Raw genomic sequence first — 23,522 nt, forward strand, 5'->3', positions numbered from 1 at the left:
GTTGCCAAGAGCAATCCCTCTGTACCCCAAGTCAAGGCAAGGGTGCGTTCAGCCGCTGTCTGGAAATTTTTTCTGATATTCCTTCTGAACCAAATGTTGTCATCTGTAGCATCTACCATAGGAAGCTGAGCAGAGGCCAGGGCAAAGGCAAACAAAGCACCACCAATATGCGGAAACACATGGCAGCCAAGCACCCAAGTTGGTGGGCTGAACAACAGGGTACCAAATCAGTGCCTGCGACTGCGGGTCAAACCACTGCCATGTCGCCTGAGATACATCCTTTCCAATCTGCTGGGCAGGAAGCAGGTGATCATCATACTTCTTGCTCACAAGCTGCAGTTACTGCATGACTAAACAGTCTACTGTCCATACAGACAATGCTGGGTCATCCTATTCTCAACCTGTTCCTAGTTCATCACCTGGTCAGGAGTCACAGGAAACATTTGACCCCAACCTTGGTCACTCCGAGGATCTGTTTGATCCATTTCCTTGCATTGCCTCTGGCCTCTCACTGCACGACATTGAAGAGGCACGTGTGGGGGTATCGTCTGTTGATAATGGCCAAATATTTGAAACCCCACGGCCAGAAGAAAGCCACTTTCATCCACGTGATATACCGGGTGAAGAGGTGGAGGCTGATGGTGATGACACACAGTTGCCATCTGGCCAGTCGCCAATATCAACACGGAAGGAGGATGACATGGACGATGAGGTGGTCGATGATGAGACCACCAATACGACCTGGACCATTGGCACGCTTAGCCAGCACAGCAGCAAAGAGGATGAAGGTGGATACGTAGCACCACCAAGGGCTACTGGTTTGAGCAGAGTGCGAAGTGTGTCAACTGTTGCCAAGAGCAATCCCTCTGTACCCCAAGTCAAGGCAAGGGTGCGTTCAGCCGCTGTCTGGAAATTTTTTCTGATATTCCTTCTGAACCAAATGTTGTCATCTGTAGCATCTACCATAGGAAGCTGAGCAGAGGCCAGGGCAAAGGCAAACAAAGCACCACCAATATGCGGAAACACATGGCAGCCAAGCACCCAAGTTGGTGGGCTGAACAACAGGGTACCAAATCAGTGCCTGCGACTGCGGGTCAAACCACTGCCATGTCGCCTGAGATACATCCTTTCCAATCTGCTGGGCAGGAAGCAGGTGATCATCATACTTCTTGCTCACAAGCTGCAGCTACACAGGCCACAACAAGCTCATCCACTTGTTTGTCCCAGGAAAGAATCCAATTGTCCGTGCCCCAGATGTATGAAAGGAGGCATAAATACCAAGTCACGCACCCACAAGCACAAATACTGAACACACACATTGCCAAGTTGCTAGCTGTGGAGATGTTGCCGTTTAGGCTTGTGGGGACACAGTCTTTCCGTGATCTTTTGGCTGTGGTGGCCCCACGATACTCGGTTCCCTGCTGGCACAATTTTTCCCAGAGTGCCGTCCCCGCGTTACAGCAGCACGTCTTAAACAATCTAAAGCGTGCTCTCACCAACGCCGTAACCGGTAAGGTCCATCTTAAAACAGACACGTGGACAAGTACTTGAGGCCAGGGACGATACATCTCTGTCACGGCACACTGGCTCAACCTGGTGAAGGGTGGGACAAAGTCTCAAACTGGACCATCAACACATATCCTACACATGCCACGAATAGCGGGCCCAACCTCAATCAGTGTTTCTGCCTCATCATATACGTCCAGTCTCCCCTCTTCCTCCTCCTCCGCTTCATCATCTGATGATGAATTACCCTCCACATCACTCCCAAGTTGGGAGCTGTGCAGCAGCGCATCGGCAAAGCAGTAATCCCCTGTCAACGGTGCATGCGAAGATGCCTCCTGCCCTGCACCTGTCGTTGACCAGAGTCAAATTGCACCATCATCAAGCACGTCCACATCTTTGTCCCAGCGCAGCCTTCAGTTGTCCATACCCTAGTCATTGAACCGTAAGCAGAAAGACTCAGCCAACGCCCCACAGGCCACAGTACTAAATTCACAAATTTCTCATCTGCTTGCCCTCAAAATGTTGCATTTTAGGATCATGGAAAAAGAATGCTTTCCGCAACCTGATGGCGGTGACAGTAACAAGGTCCTCACCCTGCACTATATCCCCTAGTCTGCCGTCATGACTAGAGATGAGCGACTTTGCCTTTTTTAGGGTTGAGTCGGGTTTCATGAAACCCGACTTTCTCAAAAGTCGGGTCGAACGAAATCGGCCGACTATAGCGAAAAGTCGGAGGCCGACTGAAACACAAAACCCAATGCAAGTCATAGGGGAAGCAAAGTCGGCAGTGAGTGGAGGACAGTAAACACACCTACAGTGCCCATTTCAATGCAAAAAACATCAATTCTTATTACTGAAGTATGTCAACCTTAATTTACTTCATAATAATAGTTACGCATTGAAAACTGGGGGTTATTTGGCTAAAGTTGTGGGGGGTAGGGCTGGCTCCAGGTTTTCGTGTGCCCTGGGACAAAGAGTGTCAGTGCTCCCCTTTAACACATACCACAACTCATGATGCTCCGATACGACACAGAAATATAGGTATAGTACAATGACAAATACTTCACTGCTTACATGACATGACTGATCTATTTTAAATTGTACAATAGCTTAAAAACAGGACAGCATATTACTCCATACAGTGTTATGGCCACCACATTGTGCGCCATACAGAATAATGAGCCCCATATATTTCTTAATACAGAATAATTGTTTACATATAATGTTCCATACAGTATATGATGAGCTCCACATAATGCTACAGTATATGATGGTCCCTATGGACGATGCTCCAGTGTGTTATGGGCTCAAATAATGCTCCATATATAATGGGCCCCATTTCTAATGCTCCAGTGTATAATGTGCCCCATAGATGCTGCTCCAGTGTCTGATCTGCCCCATTTATAATGCTCCAGTATATGATGGGCCTCATGGATGATGCTCCAGTGTATAATGGGCCCCATAAATGCTGCTCCAGTGTCTGATGTCCCCAATCTGGAATGCTCCAGTATATGATGGGCCTCATGTATGATTCTCAAGTGTATGATGGGCCCCAAATAATGCTCCATATATAATGGTTCCCATTTCTAATGCTCCAGTGTATAATGTGCCCCATAAATGCGGCTCCAGTGTCTGATCTGCCCCATTTATAATGCTCCAGTATATGATGGGCCTCATGGATGATGCTCCAGTGTATGATGGGCCCTAATAATGCTCCATATATAATGAGCCCCATTTCTAATGCTCCACTGTGTAATGTGCCCCATAGATGCTGCTCCAGTTTCTGATCTACCCCATTTAAAATGCTCCAGTATATGATAGGCCTCATGGATGATGCTCCAGTGTATGATGGGCCCAAATAATGCTCCATATATAATGGGCCCCATTTCTAATGCTCCAGTGTATAATGGGCCCCGTAAATGCTGCTCCAGTGTCTGATGTCCCCCATTTGGAATGCTCCAGTATATGATGGGCCCCATTTTTAATTGACCCAGGCATGGTATGTGAAAAGATCTCCATGGAGTAATCTGAAGTGTGTGCTGCCGCATCCTTCACTTTTGGTGTGGGTGAAGGACACATGGAAAGGGGTTGCTCTTGACCAGAAGCCTGCACTTACGACTTAGTGCGTGCATTTCTTTAAACTTCAGAAGAGGAGGCGATAGAGCTGGACGCTGTTTCAGCAATGTAAGCCAAAAACAGTTCCTGATGCTCCGGCTTTAAAATCAGTGTACCTACTCCCAGAAAACGGAGCCTTACAGGCCTTCCAGAGCTACACCATGATGCAGGCTCAACACCTCCTGCCTTAGCTGCTATTGTGTTTTTGGCACTACCAGCAGATGCACCACCACCACCATCAGTACCTGATGGCCCCCCACGCCCACGTCCTCTTCCACCATACGTCCTCATGTTTTGGAAAATGGACCCAAAATATCAGAAGATATATGGTACAGTATCAGAAGCGTACAGCTCTATACAGTCTAGGGATAACAGTAAATCTCCGTATATATTTCATGAGTCATACACAGACGCTGATAGGCTCAGTATGGATTACCCAATAAAATAAAAAGTTGAAAAAGGGTACAGTATCACCAGATACAAGGTATTTATAGTATAGTGTAAACATTCTGAATCTCCGTATACATTTCAGGAGGCAGACACAAACGCTCTCAGGCCCAGTATGGATTACACAAGAATATGAAAAGCTGTAAATGGGTAATGTAACACAAGCATACAGCTGTATACAGTGTTGGGGTAATCTTAAAGCTCCAAATATATTGCCGGAGTAACAGACAGACGTTCACAGGCTCATTATGGATTACACCAGAATCTAAATAGCTAAAAAGGTTACTGTATCAGAAGCGTACAGCTGTATACAGTGTTGGCCAAATTTGAAATCTCTGTATATATTTCCGGAGTCACCCTCAGACGCTCACTCAGTCTGGGTTTGACCATAATAAAAATGTTGTAAAAAAGGTACAGGATAACAAGATAGCAAGTATATATATTATAGGGTACAATTGAAATCTCTGTATACATAGTCCCGTAGTCACTCTCAGACGCTTACTCAGTATGGATTTGACTGTAATACTAAATGTCGAACAAAGGTACTGTATTACAAGATACAAGCTGTATCGAGTATGGGGTAAAGATTGGTATCTCCGATTCACCGTATACAGTCATATGTTAAAGTTTGGGCACCCCTATTAATGTTAACCTTTTTTCTTTATAACAATTTTGGTTTTTGCAACAGCTATTTCAGTTTCATATATCTAATAACTGATGGGCTCAGTTATATTTCTGGATTCAAATGAGGTTTATTGTACTAACAGAAAATGTGCAATCTGCATTTAAACAAAATTTGACCGGTGCAAAAGTATGGGCACCCTTATCATTTTCTTGATTTGAACACTCCTAATTACTTTTTACTGACTTCCTGAAGCACTAAATTGGTTTTGTAACCTCATTGAGCTTTGAACTTCATAGCCAGGTGTATCAAATCATGAGAAAAGGTATTTAAGGTGGCCACTTGCAAGTAGTTCTCCTATTTGATTCTCCTATGAAGAGTGGCATCATGGGCTCCTCAAAACAACTCTCAAATGATCTGAAAACAAAGATTATTCAACATAGCTTTTCAGGAGAAGGATACAAAAAGTTGTCTCAGAGATTTAACCTGTCAGTTTCCACTGTGAGGAACATAGTAAGGAAATGGAAGAACACAGGTGCAGTTCTTGTTAAGCCCAGAAGTGGCAGGCCAAGAAAAATATCAGAAAGGCAGAGAAGAAGAATGGTGAGAACAGTCAAGGACAATCCACAGACCACCTCCAAAGACCTGCAGCATCATCTTGCTGCAGATGGTGTCACTGTGCATCTGTCAACAATACAGCGCACTTTGCACAAGGAGAAGCTGTATGGGAGAGTGATGCGAAAGAAGCCGTTTCTGCAAGCACGCCACAAACAGAGTCGCCTGAGGTATGCAAAAGCACATTTGGACAAGCCAGTTACATTTTGGAAGAAGGTCCTGTGGACTGATGAAACAAAGATTGAGTTGTTTGGTCATACAAAAAGGCGTTATGCATGGAGGCTAAAAAACACAGCATTCCAAGAAAAACACTTGCTACCCACAGTAAAATTTGGTGGAGGTTCCATCATGCTTTGGGGCTGTGTGGCCAATGCCGGCACCGGGAATCTTGTTAAAGTTGAGGGTCGAATGGATTCAACTCAGTATCAGCAGATTCTTGACAATAATGTGCAAGAATCAGTGACGAAGTTGAAGTTACGCAGGGGATGGATATTTCAGCAAGACAATGATCCAAAACACCGCTCCAAATCTACTCAGGCATTCATGCAGAGGAACAATTACAATGTTCTGGAATGGCCATCCCAGTCCCCAGACCTGAATATCATTGAACATCTGTGGGATGATTTGAAGCGGGCTGTCCATGCTCGGCGACCATCAAACTTAACTGAACTGGAATTGTTTTGTAAACAGGAATGGTCACAAATACCTTCATCAAGGATCCAGGAACTCATTAATAGCTACAGGAAGCGACTAGAGGCTGTTATTGTTGCAAAAGGAGGATCTACGAAATATTAATGTCACTTTTATGTTGAGGTGCCCATACTTTTGCACAGGTCAAATTTTGTTTAAAAGCAGAATGCACATTTTCTGTTAGTACAATAAACCTCATTTGAATCCAGAAATATAACGGAGTCCATCAGTTATTAGATATATGAAACTGAAATATCTGTTGCAAAAACCAAAATTGTTATAAAGAAAAAAGGTTAACATTAATAGGGGTGCCCAAAATTTTACATATGACTGTATATAGAAGGCGTAAACCACACACGCTCACTCACTATGGATGATACCGTAATATAAAATTTTGAACAAAGGTACTGTATCAGCACATACCAGGTGTATCCAGTCTAGGGGTAATTGTAAATTTCCATCTATACTTCCGGAGTCAGACACAGACACTCACAGGCTCACTATGTATTACACCAGAATTCAAAAAGTAGAAAAAGGGAAAGGTAGTAGAAGCGTACAACAGTATACAGTGTTGTGGTACTTTTAAATCTTCGTATATATTTCAATCACAGTAAGCCAGTCCAGACTCTCTGCTACTGGAAACTACATGGATACAAGTACAGACGGAACGTCGAGTGTTAGCAGAAATTTGGGAATTACTCATCGCGGGAAAACCTCCTGGTAGATGTTGCATAGGCGATGCAGACCCTCAATTACTGTGTCTGTGGAGACAGCGAAAACAGTTCTTTGTGAAGAAAGGATTGCTTTATTGCAGTAGCGTGGATCACATCACCGTTACTCATCTCCATCAATTTGTGATCACAGGGAGAGATGTAGACATGGTCCTCACTGCCTATCATGATGTGTCTGGTCATTTTGGAGTGCAAAAGACAGAAGCCACAGGCCGTAGGTGATTCTATTGGATTGGCATGAGAAGAGACATTGAAAAATGGTGGCAGGAATGTCACACGTCTGTGACTATCACAACTGTGAAAGCTGATCATAAAGCACCACTGCATCCGCTTTTAAGTTGACATCCATTACAAATGGTAGCCATTTATCATCTGAAGGTAGAGGCCAGCAGGACAGGCCATAGCTGCATCTTAACCATCATCGATCAATGCACCAAATTTCTAGTGGCCATCCCTGTGAAGGATTTAACTGCGCAGGCTACACAGCAGTGGAGCAGGGAGAGGTAAGTATTGCAATTTGCAAGTGCTGTGGCCATGACCAAGCAGGGGGGCACACTCGTGGTCGACGGTACTGGCACAGGGCCCCTCATAGTATGCTTTTGTGTCTGACGGCGAGGGGGCTCCGCCACAGTCAGAGACACTGTATTGTACTATGAGGGGCCCTGTGCCAGTGCCGTCAGCCATCAGTGGGCCCATCCACCTGTTCAGAGCAACGGCACTTGGCCGGGTGCGCCAGGTGTTGACCCCAGCCCTTGGAGGAGGTGGCAGCCCAGTTAGGGAGGTTTAAAAAATGGCATGTGTTGATGTGTTGGCTGGACATTCAGCTGCTGCAAAGGGCGGAATTGGGCAAGTCCGAGGAAGAGGAGGACAAAAGCGAGACAGTTTTCTGGCAACCTATGTGTCATCAGGGGAAGGTGGGACAAAATCCTTTGAAACCCATGTATGGTTCATTTTAATGAAGGTTAGATCATCAACATTTTGGGTTGACAGGCGGGTCTTTTTTTCTGTTAGCATTGATCCAGCAGCACTGAAGACTTTCAGATAACACACTAGTAGCAGGGCAAGCGAGCTCCTGTAAGGCATATTGTGCCAATTCAGGCCAGGTGTCCAGTTTAGAGGCCCAATAGTCAAAGGGGAATGACCTGTGAGGGAGAACATCGATATTGGAGGAGAAGTAGTTTGTAACCATAGTTGACAACTGCTGTCTCCTGTCACTTTTAATCGATGCAGTATTAGCATAATCATTCCACAACATGGTCATTAAACCCCTGTCTCCAACGCCACTTCGGCTGTGTGCACCACGAACACCTCTTCCATTGTGCCCACTATGGCTCGTGGGAGAACCAGCACCACTGCTGTGTGATGGGAAAGCCTCAAACAAACGGTTTACCAGAGTTGCTTGTTTGTTAGCCAATATTATCTCTAGGTTCTCCTGTGGCATGATGTTGTGTAATTTGCCTTTGTAGTGTGGATTGAGGATGCTGGCCAGCCAGTAGTCATCATCCCTCATCATTTTGGCAATGCGGGGGTCCCTTTTTAGGATCTGCAAGGCATAATCGCACATGTGTGCCAATGTTCCAGGTGTCAATGATGCACTGCCACTGCTGGGTGGAGGAGCACTTTCTGGCAAATCCACATCCCTACAGTCACGCACAAACACTGTACCCGACCTTGGAACACCAACATTTTCTCTTGCCCCCTGAGAAGCATCCTCCTGCCAAAATAATCATCCCCCTCATCCTCCTCCTCTTCTTCCTCCACCTCATCCAGGACAGTTCCCTGACCAGACAATGGCTGACTGTCATCAAGGCTTCCCTCCTCCTCCGCTGCAGACGCTTGATCCTTAATGTGCGTCAAACTTTGCATGAGCAGACGCATAAGTGGGATGCTCATGCTAATGATGGTGTCGTCTGCGCTTACCAGCCGTGTGCATTCCTCAAAACACTGAAGGACTTTACAGAGGTCTTTCAGCTTTGACCACTGCACACCAGACAATTCCATGTATTTCCTCAAACTGCCTGCCTGTGTATCCTCCCACAAATGCATTACAGCCTGCCTCGGTTCGCACAGCCTCTCAACCATGTGCAGGGTGGAGTTCCACCTTGTTGCAACGTCTATGATTAGGCGGTGCTTGGGGAGGTGGAGCAATCGCTGCAGCTTCTGCATACGAGTGGAGTGGACGTTTGAGCGACGGATGTGCGAGCACAGTCTTCGCACCTTATGTAGCAGGGATGTTAACTCTGGATAATTATTAAGGAAGCACTGCACCACCAGGTTCAAAGTGTGAGCCAGGCAAGTTGTGTGAGTTTTGCACGGGCTATGGCTGCCACAAAATTACGGCCGTTATCACTGACTACCTTGCCTGTCTCAAGATGTAGACTGCCCAGCGGTGACTCCGTTTGTCGCTGCAAGTAGTCAGCCAGTACCTCCGCGGTGTGTCTGTTGTCGCCCAAAGACATCATCTTTAACACAGCCTGCTGACGCTTACCACTAGCTGTTCGATAGTGGGACACCTCGTGTGCAACACTGCCAGCTGCGGATGGAGTGCTCGTGCGACTGCACTCTGTGGACGAGCTTTCGCTTATGGAGGAGGAGGGTCGAAAGCCTACAGCCAACTGTTTCCTATACCGTGGGCTAGGCAGAACTGTTCCACCGCCGCTGTCCCCTGTGGAGCCTACATCCACCACATTAACCCAGTGCGCAGTGATGGACACGTAATGGCCCTGGCCATGCCTACTGGTCCATGCATCTGTTGTGAGGTGCTGCTTTCCACTCACTGACTGTTTTAGTGCATGGATAATGCGGTCTTTCAGATGCCGGTGGAGGGCAGGGATGGCTTTTTGAGAAAAGAAGTGCCGACTGGGTAGGTCATAGCGTGGGACAGCGTAGGCCATGAGCTTGTGGAAAGCTTCGCTTTCAACCAAACGGTATGGCATCATCTCTAATGAGATTAGTTTGGCAATGTAGGCGTTCAAACACAGTGTACGTGGATGAGAGGATGAGTACTTTCTTGTCCTACTCAGAGTGTCTGGTAGGGTGAGCTGGACTGGAGAGCTGCATATGGGGGAAGTAGCAGTGGACCAGACAGAGTGAGAGGGGGTTGGTGATGGTATTGGTGGTGATGGCCTAGATTCAGTGTTGTGTTGCAAAACCATTGTGATTCCCTGAGTGCTTTGGCCTTGCGACGACACCTCCATATTTAGTGCTGGTGGTGTGCTTAATGGTGGCGGTGGTCTTACAGTGGGGGAAGTGATGGAGCGTTGCTGGCTACCTTCAGTCGGAGCAGGTGCACATGTGCTACCTGAGGTTTTGTAGTCCGTCCACGCTTGCAAGTTCATGTTGATTAAATGTCTAAGCATACAACTGGTATTCAAATTTCTGAGTTGTTTACCTTGGCTAAAGGCCCTTCGCACTTCTTACAGGTAACCTTGGCCTCATCAGTAGGATTTTGGACAAAGAAGTGCCACACTGCACTCTTCCTACTATGGTATACATTTTCTGGCCTTGCATGCTGTGCTAAGTTGACCGTCTGACCAAGCTGTCCTGCAACTCTTAGTTTTTGGTCCACGTTTTTGGACAGCTATGGGCCTGCCAGATAACCGCTGCTAAGATGTCAATGCCTGCTGCGGATCCTTCTCCTTATCTGAACTATTGCTAGTGCCACCCTCCTCCCCCAATGGATGCCAATCCGGGTCAAGAACTGGGTAATCCATCACCTCCTCTTCAAAGTCATCTGCACCTTCCTCTTTACAGTACCTTCCTCTGTGTCACAGTGTAAGGTGGTATAGTATGCGGGAAGGGGCACCTGAGTTTCATCAGGGTCAGATTCTGGATCAGTAGACTGCAAGGGCAATGTAGTGCTCTGGGTCAATGAACCAGCAGAATCATCTAGCAGTGGCTGTGGATCAGTGCACTCCATGTCAGATTCATCTTGGACTGGGGAATTCAGGATTTGACTGGATAACCCAGGCATGGTAAGTGAAAAGAGCTCCACAGAGTAATCTGAAGTGTGGGCTGCCGCATCCTTAACTTTTTGTGGGGGTGAAGGACACAAGGAAAGGTGTTTTTCCTGACCAGAACCCTGCACTGACGACTCCGTGCTTGCAGGTTTCGAACGTTCAGAAGAGGAGGCAATAGAGCTGGTGGCTGTTTCGGCAATGTACGCCAAAACCTGTTCCTCATGCTTCGGCTTTAAAAGCGGTTTTCCTACTCCAAGAAAAGGGAACCTTACAGGCCTTCTTAGGCCAGATGATGACGCAGGCTCAACACCTCCTGCCTTAGCTGCTATTGTGCTTTTGCCAGAACCATCCGATTCACCATCACCATCACTGCCAGCTGCGCCCCCTTGCCCACGTCCGCGGCCTCTTCCACCATACTTCCTCATGTTTGGGAAAATGTACCAAAAATTCAAGCAGAGAGATGGTACTGTATGAGGAGCGTCCAGCTGTGTAAGGTGTATTAAAAAAAATTAAATCTACGTATATATTTTGTTAGTCACAGACGCTCTCACAGTATGTATTTGACCATTATCCAACAAGCAGATATACGGAACTGTATCAGAAGTGTACAGCTGTATTCGTTTTTGTGTAACTAACAATCTCTGTATATGAATTTACGGAGTGTCACACACACACGCTGACTCTGTACAGATGTGACTGTAATGCGAATGGCAGATATACACTACTGTTTGTGAATCGGACAGCTCTATATGGTGTCTGTATGGAAAATTGTCAATCTCCATCTATTTTTATACGTACTGACACACGCTATCTTTCTAGTTTTGACCGTCATCAAACAGCAGATAGATGAAACTGTTTGAAACGCGGACAGCTCTCTAAGGTATAGGTCCGGAAAAATGGAAAATCTCCTCGGCTTGTTTTTCCAGAGTCACACACAGATAGCTTCTATTTGTCCGTGATATAAGGCGGTACACGGTAGTGTGTGAGGAGCGTACACCGCTATACGGTGTCTTTATGGAAAATTGTCGATCTCCGTCTATTTGTATACGGACTGACACATGCTGTCTCTGTCTAGTTTTGACTGTAACCAAACAGCAGATATACAAAACTGTTTGAAAAGCGGACATCTCTATAAGGTGTAGGTCTGGAAAAATGGAAAATCTCCTTGGATTGTTTTTCCCGAGTCACACACAGATAGCTTTTATTTGTTCATGATACCAGCCGGTACACGGTAGTGTGTGAGGAGCGTACACCGCTATGCGGTGTGTGAAAAAATGAACGCTCGGTAACTCACCAAAACAAAATAATAAAAGTTGGAGTGCTTTGAAAAAAGCAGTTTGAACAGCAGTGTGCACACAGCAATGCAGCTAGCATTAAAAGGCAGCCTAATCACCACCAGCGCTGCTGCACACAACAAAAATCCTCCCCTTTCAATCCAGCCAGCCAATCACTTCAATGCCCTTCTCTAAGATGGTGGTGGCCGCTGCTCATGTCATTGCGTTGCCCACAGTGTGCGTCCTCCATCATTGGCTGAGAAAAGGTGCTGGAAGCATTATTTGAAACGCGACTTTGGCACTCGGCATGGCGACCTCATGGCAGACCTCACGCTATGGTCGGGTTTCGATCGGCGAAACCCGACTTTAGCTAAAGTCGGCGATTTTTTAATTTGATCGACCCGTTTCAGTCAACTCTAGTCATGACATTAGACAAGCAAGAACGTGTCCCACATCATTACCCAGGCCATCAAAGTGCATCTAACCACTGACACATGGACAAATGCTTGTGGGCAGGGATGGTACATCTTGCTGATGGCACAGTGGGTTTGCGCACAAAAAGTCATGACCCAGTCAGACATTGGGAGACCATGTCACAGATGCATGGAGGAGACAGGTTGGGGAAGGCTTTGTATGTCATATTTAGGGTTTTGATCTGTAGCCTATGGGCAATAGGAAGGCAATAAAGGGCATGGCAGAGAGGAGAGGCTGGGGAATAATGGAGGGACAGTTGGATTACTCTGGCAGCATAGTTTTGGATAGATTTCAGTGGTGCAACAGTGCTATAGGGGAGGCTACAAAGTAAAAGGCTGCAATACTCGAGGCGGGACATCATGAGGGCGTGCACAAACATTTTTTAAGTTTCTTGTAATGTACAGACCCAGGAAATTTTTAAAGAGAGGACAGAGTCGAGGATCACCCTGAGGCCACAAACATGCGGGAACATTTGTCCCAGTGTGCCGTCCCGGCAATACACAGGCACAACATTACCCCGACCCTCCACAATGCTGTTACTTGGAAAGTCCACCTAACCACAAACATGTGGACAAGTGCTTGTGGTCAGGGACGGTACATCTCACTGAGGGTACACTGGGTTAACATATGGGAAGCCAGGACCCACTCAGACCTTGGTATGGTGCACGTCCTCCCAAAAACCGAATATTGTGTGCCGTACGTCAATCTGGGTTGCCCCCACAGTGTACAGCTCCTCCACCTCCTCTTCAGCCTCCAGCTACAAAAGTAGCACAGCAGTCACAAGCTGGAAGCACTGCCTCATCAAAGCGGAAACAGGCTGTGCTGAAGCTAATATGCTTAGGTGACAAACCCAACAATGCTGAAGGTTTGTGGACAGCTCTGAAAGAGCAGGCATATCTGTAGCTGAGATCGCTGAACCCACAGCCAGGCATGGTTGTGTGTGACAATGGCTGGAACCTGGTGGCTGCTCTGTGGCGAGCTCACACATGTGCCGTGCCTGGCTCATGCGCTTAACCTAATTGGGCAACATTTTGTGAAGAGTGACACAGAGCTGGCAGATCTGCTAGGAAAAGTACAAGGCTCAGCGTACCCATTTTAGAAAGCGTATTCCATTTTAGAAACAAAACAATCCTGCTCGTGACAACTTACAATCTGCAATGAGATGGGGAGATAAAAACTACAGGGGTCTATTTACAAGAATGTATTTACAATGATGTTTGTACAATTTTACTGAGGTTAGTTCAAAGTCGTGGAAGCCTAAGGACAAGGAGGAGGAGAGCATGGTCAGTCGTCCTCTTGGTTAAGACACGGAAGTATAGACTGTTAGCAGTCTTGCACGCATGACTGAGTTTATGTTATTCTGCCTTTCCAGTCACCCTCGCGTTATCAAAATTTTGGGTGATGGCGAATACTGAATGGTGACACTTCTAGACCCACACTACAAGGAGAACTTTACATCTCTTATTCCAGAGGCAGACAGGTGTACTAAAATGTTGGAGGATCAGAGGGCCCTTCTTGAGGAATTATTAAAAAAATTCACATCTGAAAACGCTGGCATCAGAGGTCACAGTTCATTGGCCAAGCAAGGAGTACAGGTGAGGAATACACAACTCCAAGGCAGAAAAGGCAGTGGAACACTGGCAAAGATTGGGGAGAGTTTTCTCAGACACTCCCATCGCTTTGTCCCTGAGGTGCGGGAGACTCTCACAAGGAGTGCAAAGTTTGGGAAAATGCTGAGGGAGTACCCTGCTGACCGTACCAATGTCCTCTGTCATTCCTCTGTGCCTTATAATTATTGGCTATCCACGCTGAACATGTGGCATTAACTGGCTGTCTCTACTGCACACTGTGCTGTATTTATTTATTCATATAATTCCATGGTGCTGTACATGACAATCGGTTACATACCAAGTAAAAGATATTGTTTACAGAGAAAAAAAATACAATCACAGACTGGTAGAGAGGGGTGAGGACCTTGTCCTTGCGGACTTTCATTCTGTGGGAGAATGGGAAAGAGACAGAAGGTGAGGGGGTGGCGCCTCGGGTGGTGGAGAGGCGGCAGCTCGTGAGGTATTGTAGAAGTCACATCTCTGACCACCACACTCTCCAATTGACATCTCTTGAAATGCAGCCAAAATGTCAAAATCTCTAGCTTCAGTTATAGAAAATGCATGGGCTCCTTTTTGACGTCATTGTCCAACCAATTCAGAATTAGTAGTTGAGGGCTTATCACCATCCTGCCCAGGAACACCAGGCTTCAGTAGTTGTGAGTCCTGTCCCCGTGATCTTCCACGTGCTCTTGCTCTGGCTCTTCTAGGCATGATTTCATCAAGAAGATTTAGCATTCATAATACAGAGACAGAGTACGACCCCGCCTAAGCGTTCATCCTCTGCTACTCAGACTTTCTATTTGTGCATTGCTAAGGAAAGTAAAACAAACCCCAAACTATTCTTTAATTATATAAATAGTAAAATAATTAAAATTGATGGTGTCGGCCCTTTAAAGAACAATGAGGGTGAAATCATAGAGCGCGATGTGGGAAAAGCAAATATTTTAAATACTTTTTTCTCAACAGTGTTCACACAGGAAAAGGATTTGCCAGGGGAAATGCAGAGTGATAATGTAAACTCCCAATTAAGTATTACCTGCCTTACCCAGGAAGAAGTGCAGAACCGCCTTAGTAAGATTAAAATTGACAATTCATCAGGCCCTGATGGCATTCACCCTCGGGTATTAAGGGAGTTAAGTAATGTGATAGACAGGCCTCTTTAAATTCCTTATATTTAAAGACTCTATAGAAACAGGGTCTGTTCCTTTTGATTGGCGGCAAGCAAATGTGGTACCAATATTCAAAAAGGGGTGTAAAAGGGAACCTGGAAACTATAGGCCGGTAAGCTTAACATCTGTTGTGGGTAAAATTTTTGAAGGGTTTCTAAGGGATACCATTATGGAATATCTCAATGTTAATAAATGTTTAACTCCATATCAACATGGATTTATGAAGGATCGCTCCTGTCAAACTAACCTGATCAGCTTCTATGAAGATGTAAGCTCTCAAGTGGACCAAGGAGAATCATTGGATGTCATTTATCTCGACTTCACTAAAACATTTGACACTGTCCCACATAAAAGATTGGTAAGAGGAGAAAGCTTGGGCTAGGGGAAAATGTGTGTAGATGGGTAGGTAGCTGGCTTAGTGATAGAAAGCAAAGAGTGGTTATTAATGGTGCATACTCAGATTGGGCCAGGGTTACTAGTGGGGTACCACAGGGTTCTGTATTGGGCCCCCTACTATTTAATATATTTATTAATGATCTAGTGGATGGCTTACACAGTAAAATATCAGTATTTGCAGATGATACAAAACTATGTAAGGTAGTTAACACAAAGGAGGACAGTTTGCAACTACAGACAGATTTGAGTAAATTGGAGAATTGGGCTGAAAAATGGCAAATGAGGTTTAACACAGATAAGTGTAAGGTTATGCACATGGGAAGGAGAAACAGATGCTACAATTACTTACTAAATGGGAAACTGCTGGGGAAATCAGACATGGAAAAAGACTTAGGCATCTTAGTCAATAAGAAACTAAATTGGAGTGCGCAGTGTCAGGCAGCTGCCACCAAAGCAAATAGGGTCATGGGATGCATTAGAAGAGGTCTGGGGACACAAGATGAAAACATAATTCTCCCTCTGTACAAATCACTCGTCAGACCACACTTGGAGTACTGTGTGCAATTTTGGACGCCGGTGCTCAAGAAAGACATTACTGAACTTGAAAGGGTTCAAAGGCGGGCTACTAAAATGATAAATGGAGATGGTTCCCTACAATACCCAGAAAGGTTATCAAAATTAGGTCTACTTACTCTAGAAAAGAAAAGACTTAGGGGAGACCTAATATATATGTACAAGTATATCAGAGGGCAATACAGATGAACTGTTTGTACCAAGGACTGTGACAAGAACAAGGGGGCATTCTCTTCATTTGGAGGAAAGACAATTTCTGCACCAGCATAGAAGAGGGAAGCAAAAGACCAGAAAAAGCCATACACCTGACAAATGCTAGTGAGAACTCTGCTATTAGAAGTGGAAAGGAAGAACAAAGACGAAATAATCTAATTAAAAAAAATATTGGAGAAAGAGAAACCAATCACAAACTAAAATGTTTCTATACTAATGCACAAAGCATGGGCAACAAACAAGGAGAATTGGAACTACTAACACAGGAAAAGAAATATGATGTCATTGGAATCACTGAAACTTGGTGGGACAATACACATGATTGGAATACAAGACTAGAAGGATACAACTTATTTGCAAGAAACAGACTTGATAAACGAGGAGGGGGTGTCGCATTGTATGTTAGAAATGCGTATATCTGCACAGAGATTGAAGCTTCAGAGACTGGGAGTTCTGTGGAAACTGTTTGGGTAAGAATACAAGGACAGAACAATGGAAAGGACACCATTGTAGGCATTTACTACAGGCCGCCTGTGCAAGCTGAAGATATGGATGAACTCTTTATGCATCAAATGGCCAAGTTCTCCAAAAAATATGACATAGTTGTCATGGGAGATTTCAACTATCCAGACATTTGTTGGGAATCTCTCTCATCCAAAACTAACAGGTCAAGGAAATTCTTATCCTCTCTTGCTGACAACTTTATCTTCCAAAAGGTAAAGGAGAAAACAAGGGGAACTGCTACCTTGGATCTAATCCTTATAAACAGGGAGGAAATGGTTGAGGAGGTAAAAGTGGCTGGGACCCTAGGAGGTAGCGACCATGCTATTTTAGAATTTTGGATAACTAGAGGAGGAAGACCTGTGAAGACTCAGACGTCAAGGTTAGATTTCAGAAAGGCAGATTTTAAGGGATTCAGAAAGAGAATTGGAGGGATCCAATGGCTGGATATCCTTAAAGACAAAAATGTCCAGGAAGGATGGGAAATCTTGAAAAATGAAATTCTCAAAGCACAGTTGTTAACAATTCCGAAAAGAGGGAAGAATAGGAAGCATTTAAGGAAACCAGGATGGATGAACACAGAACTTAAGCACATGCTAAAAAGGAAGCAAAAAATGTTTATAAAATGGAAAGAAGGAGGCATATCTAAAGCAGAATATAATGCTGTCTGCAGAACCTGCAAGGCACAAATCAGATTATCTAAAGCTGAAAATGAATTGAGGCTTGCAAGAGATGTCAAAAGCAATAATAAAGGATTTTGGGGATATGTCAAAAGTAAAAGAAAAGTCAAAGATGCTATAGGATTTTTACAGGATGAAAATGATGAAATGGTAAGACAGGATGTTGAGAAGGCTGAACTTTTAAATTCCTATTTTGCATCTGTTTTCTCTCAGAAAGGAAATGTAACATCAACTGTTATTCACTGTCCTATTAAGGGAATAGAAGAATCCAGGATATCTATAAACAGAAAGATAGTGAGGAAACACTTAGCTAACCTAAATGTATTCAAGTCTCCAGGTCCAGATGAATTACACCCCAGAGTACTGAAGGAGATAGCAGAAGAAATTTTTGAACCCCTCTCCATAATCTTTGAAAATTCTTGGAGAACAGGAGAAGTGCCAGAAGACTGGAGAAGAGCAAATGTTGTTCCTATCTTCAAAAAGGGGAAGAAGGTGGACCCAGGCAACTATAGGCCGGTGAGTCTGACTTCTATACCAGGAAAGATCTTTGAACAAATTATTAAACAACATGTATGTCAATACCTGGATAAGAATGAAGTGATTAAACAGAGTCAGCATGGGTTTGTAACTAATAAGTCATGTCAGACTAATTTAATTTCCTTCTATGATGGTATTACTGATTGGGTGGATCAAGGAAATGCTGTAGATATAGTATATCTTGACTTCAGCAAAGCATTTGACAAAGTCTCTCATACAATCCTTATTGAAAAAATGACTAAGTATGGAATGGACAAGGCAACTGTTAGGTGGATTCATAACTGGCTTAGTGATCGGACCCAAAGAGTGGTCGTAAATGGCTGCACATCCAGTTGGAAGAATGTCTCAAGTGGGGTACCACAGGGCTCTGTCCTGGGCCCTGTATTGTTCAACATCTTTATCAACGATTTAGATGAAGGAATTGAGGGTAAACTGATTAAATTTGCTGATGACACAAAGCTAGGAGGGATAGCTAATACTAGAGAAGAGAGAGAGAGGATTCAAAAAGATTTAAATAAACTGGAGAAGTGGGCAGCAACTAACAGAATGGTTTTTAACAGGGAGAAATGCAAAGTGCTACATCTGGGCAATAAAAATGAAAAAAGCATATATAGAATGGGAGGAATAGGGCTAAGTGACAGCACATGTGAAAAAGACTTGGGTATACTAATAGATCACAGACTGAATATGAGTCAACAGTGTGATGCAGCAGCAAAAAAGGCAAATGCAATTCTAGGATGTATTAACAGAAGCATACAGTCTAGATCACGTGAAGTAATTATTTCCCTCTACTCCTCTTTGGTCAGACCTCATCTGGAATATTGTGTCCAATTTTGGGCACCACATTTTAAAAAAGACATCAACAAACTGGAGCACGTTCAGAAAAGAGCGACCAGAATGGTGACCGGTCTGCAAACCCTGTCTTATGAGGAAAGGTTGCAGGATTTGGGAATGTTCAGTTTGCAAGAGAGAAGACTGAGAGGAGACTTAATAGCTGTCTACAAATATCTAAAGGGCTGTCACATTGTAGAAGGATCAACTTTATTCTCATTTGCACAAGGAAAGACTAGAAGCAATGGGATGAAGCTGAATGGGAGGAGACACAGATTAGATATTAGAAAAAACTTTTTGACAGTTAGAGTGATCAATGAGTGGAACAGGCTGCCACGAGAAGTGGTGAGTTCTCCTTCAATGGAAGTCTTCAAACAGAGGCTGGACAGACATCTAACTGGGATGATTTAGCGAATCCTGCTTTGAGCAGGGGGTTGGACCAGATGGCCCAGGAGGTCCCTTCCAACTCTACGATTCTACGATTCTATGATTCTACGGTAAGAGCAGTGAGACTCTGGAATTCTCTTCCTGAGGAAGTGGTGATGGCCAACTCACTGAATGAATTTAAGAAAGGAATGGATGCTTTTCTTGTGAGTAACAGTTTAGAAGGTTGCGAATAACATAATATTATAGGTAGATGGTTGCCCCAGCTTAGGGGAAGGAACTTTTTTCCCTATGGAGAAAATTGGCTGCTACTCTGTGGGTTTTTTGCCTTCCCCAGGATCAACAATGCAGAACAGCTGCACTAAAAATAGGCTGAACTAGATGGACATAAGGTCTTCCTTCAGCCTTCAAAACTATGTAACTATGCTGTGACTGCCTCTAGGCTGAAGATGATGATGGTGGTAGTTGTTGGAGCATTTAACACAGTCATGAAGCAGTCATAACAACTTGAAACAGAATTCTTTTTAACAACATACTCCACTGTAAAATATGTTTTTTTTTTTATTTTTTATGCAAAAGAGTGCTGGATATAACTAGAATGACAGACTGGAAAAAAAAGTGAATTTAGGCCTAAAATGCCACAATATTTGGCACACGCATGTATGACGCGTGTCACAGATATACCACACTGTAAAATATGTGAGTTTTTTTATGCAAAAGAGTGCTGGATCTAACGAGAGTGACAGACTGCAAAAAAACGTGAATTTAGGCCTAAAATGCCACAATTTTTGGCACACGGATGTATGAGGCGTGTCACAGATATACCCTACTGTAAAATGTGTCCTTTAAAAAAAAAATGCAACAGAGGGCTGTATATAACTTGAGTAACAGACAGGAAGACACTGGAATAACGGCCTAAAATCAACAAATTTTAATCACACTGATGTAAGAGGCGTGTCACAGGTATTCTCCACTGTAAAGTATGTGGCCTGTTTTTTTAAAAAATGCTACATAGTGCTGTTTATAACTATAGTGAAATACAGGACAAAAATGGAAAACCGGCCTAAAATGGCGAAACTTTGAGCATGCACAGATATGAGTTGACATGGAGATACCACACCGACAAGTCTGTGGCCTGTATTTTTTACTTTTTTAGTGCTGTATATGCAGTGCCTTGCAAAAGATAAGCGGCTTCTTGTAACTCGGCAGGGTTACGAAGGTGACACCAGCAGCTGTGTGTGAACGGCAGCTGGTGGTGTCGAAGATCGGTGACAGCAGGAGCTGTGGTGGTGCCAGCAAGGACTTGTGTGGTATCGTAAGAGACAAACTGTGTGGTGTGAACTGTGGTCTAAGAAGACCGGTATAACAGACATGGGAAAATCCCGAAAGGGGGCGGTGGCTCAAATCGGGGTAGTAGCCCAAAAGGGGGTGGAGTCCCAAATTGGGGTGGTAGCCCAAAAAGATATGGAGTCCTAGAGGGGGGCGGTGACCCAAATCTGGGTGATAGCCCAAAAGGGGGTGGAGTGCCAGAAGGGGGCGGCGACCCAAATTGCGGTGGTTCAGAAAGGGGCCGAGTTTGAAGAAATGACAGCACTGGGTACCTCAGTGGGTATGTCTGGGGAACTGCAGTGTGTGTGTATGACTTGGTCAGAATGTGGGATATCCTTTCCGGATAGTAACGATGGGCAGCAGCTGTGTACTGTGATGTTGCGCCGGAAAAGAGTTTCTGGTCGGCTGGACTCAAAGAGTCAGGTGACTGACAGGAACTTCGCTCACTTTCTCGCTGACCGAAAAAATAGTCCAGGTTCGCTGTAAACATGGGGTCATGGTGAACTATGCGGTAGACAGAGTAATGTTTGACCCGTCTCACAGCGGTGAGTGCAAAGGGTCGGGATACCACGGGACTTAGTATATGCCTTGGAAAGGGGCAGGGACCTTGTTTTGTTTGATGATGTTTGGTCGGACGATGGAGACGTTTTGACTGTGGGGCCAGCAGACATTGAGACAGTGATGGCTCCTGACATGGATAGGTCAGAGGTAGAACTGACCAGAAGAAGAGGTACATCTGCCCAACGTACGAACCTGACGTCTCGTGACATGACGGATGGTGGGCTGGGAGATGAGACGACTGGACTAGACACACGGTCAGAGGGTAACTGGAGGGTTCACTTGACTGGTGGGACTGACCCAGTGGTACCCTTTGACAATATAATTAAAGAGGCAGTGGTGCAACACGTGCTGGCCAAAAGAGAACAAGATCATGAGATACAGTTAATAAAGGAGACAGTGGAAGAACATCTCGAACGAGAAAGAGTCCTGAGACAAATGGCCGAGCACAGGGTTGAGGGGCTCGAGAAAGAAGTCTTGGAGCTCAGAGGTCACCTGTCCACCTGGCAAAGTGTGAACAAGACCCTTAGGGAAGAGATGGAAGAACTCAGAGGAGTAGTAAAAGGTCTTCTGCGGGAGAAGAGCTTGGACGAAGTTGTACAGCAGCCAGGTCCAACTGGTGGTGGGACGGAGCTGCCGGTGCCCGTCTTGGCAGACGGTCGGGAAGAGATGAGATCTCATGAAGTTGAGGAGCTAAGAACTTAAGAAGACAGTCACCCGGTCGGGTCAACTGTAGTGAGGGAAGTGTCCGTGGTAAAGTCAGAGCCTCCGGTCCAGGAAGAGAGCAAGACCATGACCTTCAAATCTGTGATCGAGGTACCCAAAGACATGCAAGAAGCCTGTGCAGAGGAAGGTGTACATGAGGCTTTTAAAGAGGCGGTCAAGGCGTGTAAGGTGCACTGGGCACCTGAGACTCAGCAGTTGGTGATAATATCAGCCAGAGAAGATACTGCAAACCGGGTAGCTGTCCTGAAAGAGATGCATTTACAATGTCTCCACGCCAAACAGCTGGTCAGGCGGAGTAATATGAAGGCTGCTCCACGCCTAGAGTTAGCGATGGAGACTATGGATTGGCTGGGTTTGCGGAAAGATGTGGTTCCTGAACCCAAAGGTCTGATTGGGAGAATCATTGGAAGATCCGGGAAGGTAATGCAAGACCTTGTGAATATCTCCGGTGTGGTGAGGGTGAGGATCCCTCCTGATGATGAAGACCAGGTATCCAGTGAAGTGGGTAGAATTCCCATCATGGTGGTTGGCTCCGCGGAGAGCCTGAGAGACTTTCGGATGCTCGTAGAGTATCGAGTGGGGTACCTGCACGAGATTGAGCAGTTGAGGAAGGACCGTTGGCAAATCAATAAAGAGGCACGAAATACCAGGTGGCGGCCGCTTTAACCCAAGATGTAAGGACCCAAAGAGTTCCTCTAAGTAGTGACATGGCAGGTGGCCGAAGAATGTCAGCCAGAGGCAGTTCGACGGGCCGTACGAGGCTGAGAGACATTAGTTCCTGTAAGACGCTGAATGGGTCAGACTCAGGCCAGACAGTAGGCCCAATTAAGACTGATGACCGCACCAACCGGGAGAGCCGGTCAGTGGGAGAAAGGTCAGGTGACAAAGCACACTGTAGGAGGGTGGTGTCTACACAGTGTCTGATGACGCAGACAGACTGTAACCAGAGGGTCAAAGATCAGGGCCAGTATTCTGACCGCTGGGGGCGGGGGATGCCTAACGTAGAGATGAGGCCAGATGACAGATGGAGACGGTTCTCTCGACCTATGGGGCAAGATGTAGTGAGTGCCCGGTCTCGAGATCCTAGGGTTATGCTGTGTGTTCAACCCCACAGGTTTGAACAAAGGGGGGAGGTATGTGGTATAGTGACCACTGTGTCCGCTAGGGGGCACTGTGTGGATGTCCCAAGAGAGGATGAGTGGCAGAATCCTGAAAGAGGGTATTATGTATCTCAAGGTGGGTGGCCTTGAGATGGAGACTCATGTGTGTGTGTTGATCAGCAATGATAGTGCTGAGGTGTTGTTTCAATGTGTCAGGGAGAAGTCTCCAGGTAACTGGGGAGACGGGCGAACCCAGTTACCTACAAACCCACCCAGGCGGTATGTTTGAGAATGTTGTGATAAAAGTGTGTGAATGGTTCAAGGACCTGTGATGAGGTCATAGCCATGTGACCCGGTGGGCATGGCTATGGACCATATATGGTGGCCAGGGTAGGTCACATGTGGTGAATGCTGGGACCCGGTTGGTCCAGTGTGGAAGGTCCCGCTGAGATGGGGCTTCCTGGCTAACAGCCTGTGAAGTG

General features: G+C 45.4%; 1 protein-coding gene across 3 annotated transcripts in view; it reads right to left on the reverse strand.

Moving 5' to 3' along the window:
- SLC4A9 (solute carrier family 4 member 9) overlaps window positions 1-23,522 on the reverse strand; it is a 983,109-nt gene that overhangs the window by 233,070 nt on the left and 726,517 nt on the right. The gene's annotated exons all lie outside the window — the stretch shown is intronic.

The sequence above is a fragment of the Dendrobates tinctorius genome, unplaced genomic scaffold (genome assembly GCF_039654945.1).
Source record: "Dendrobates tinctorius isolate UK_male_01 unplaced genomic scaffold, ASM3965494v1 ptg000036l, whole genome shotgun sequence".
NCBI lineage: Eukaryota > Metazoa > Chordata > Amphibia > Anura > Dendrobatidae > Dendrobates > Dendrobates tinctorius.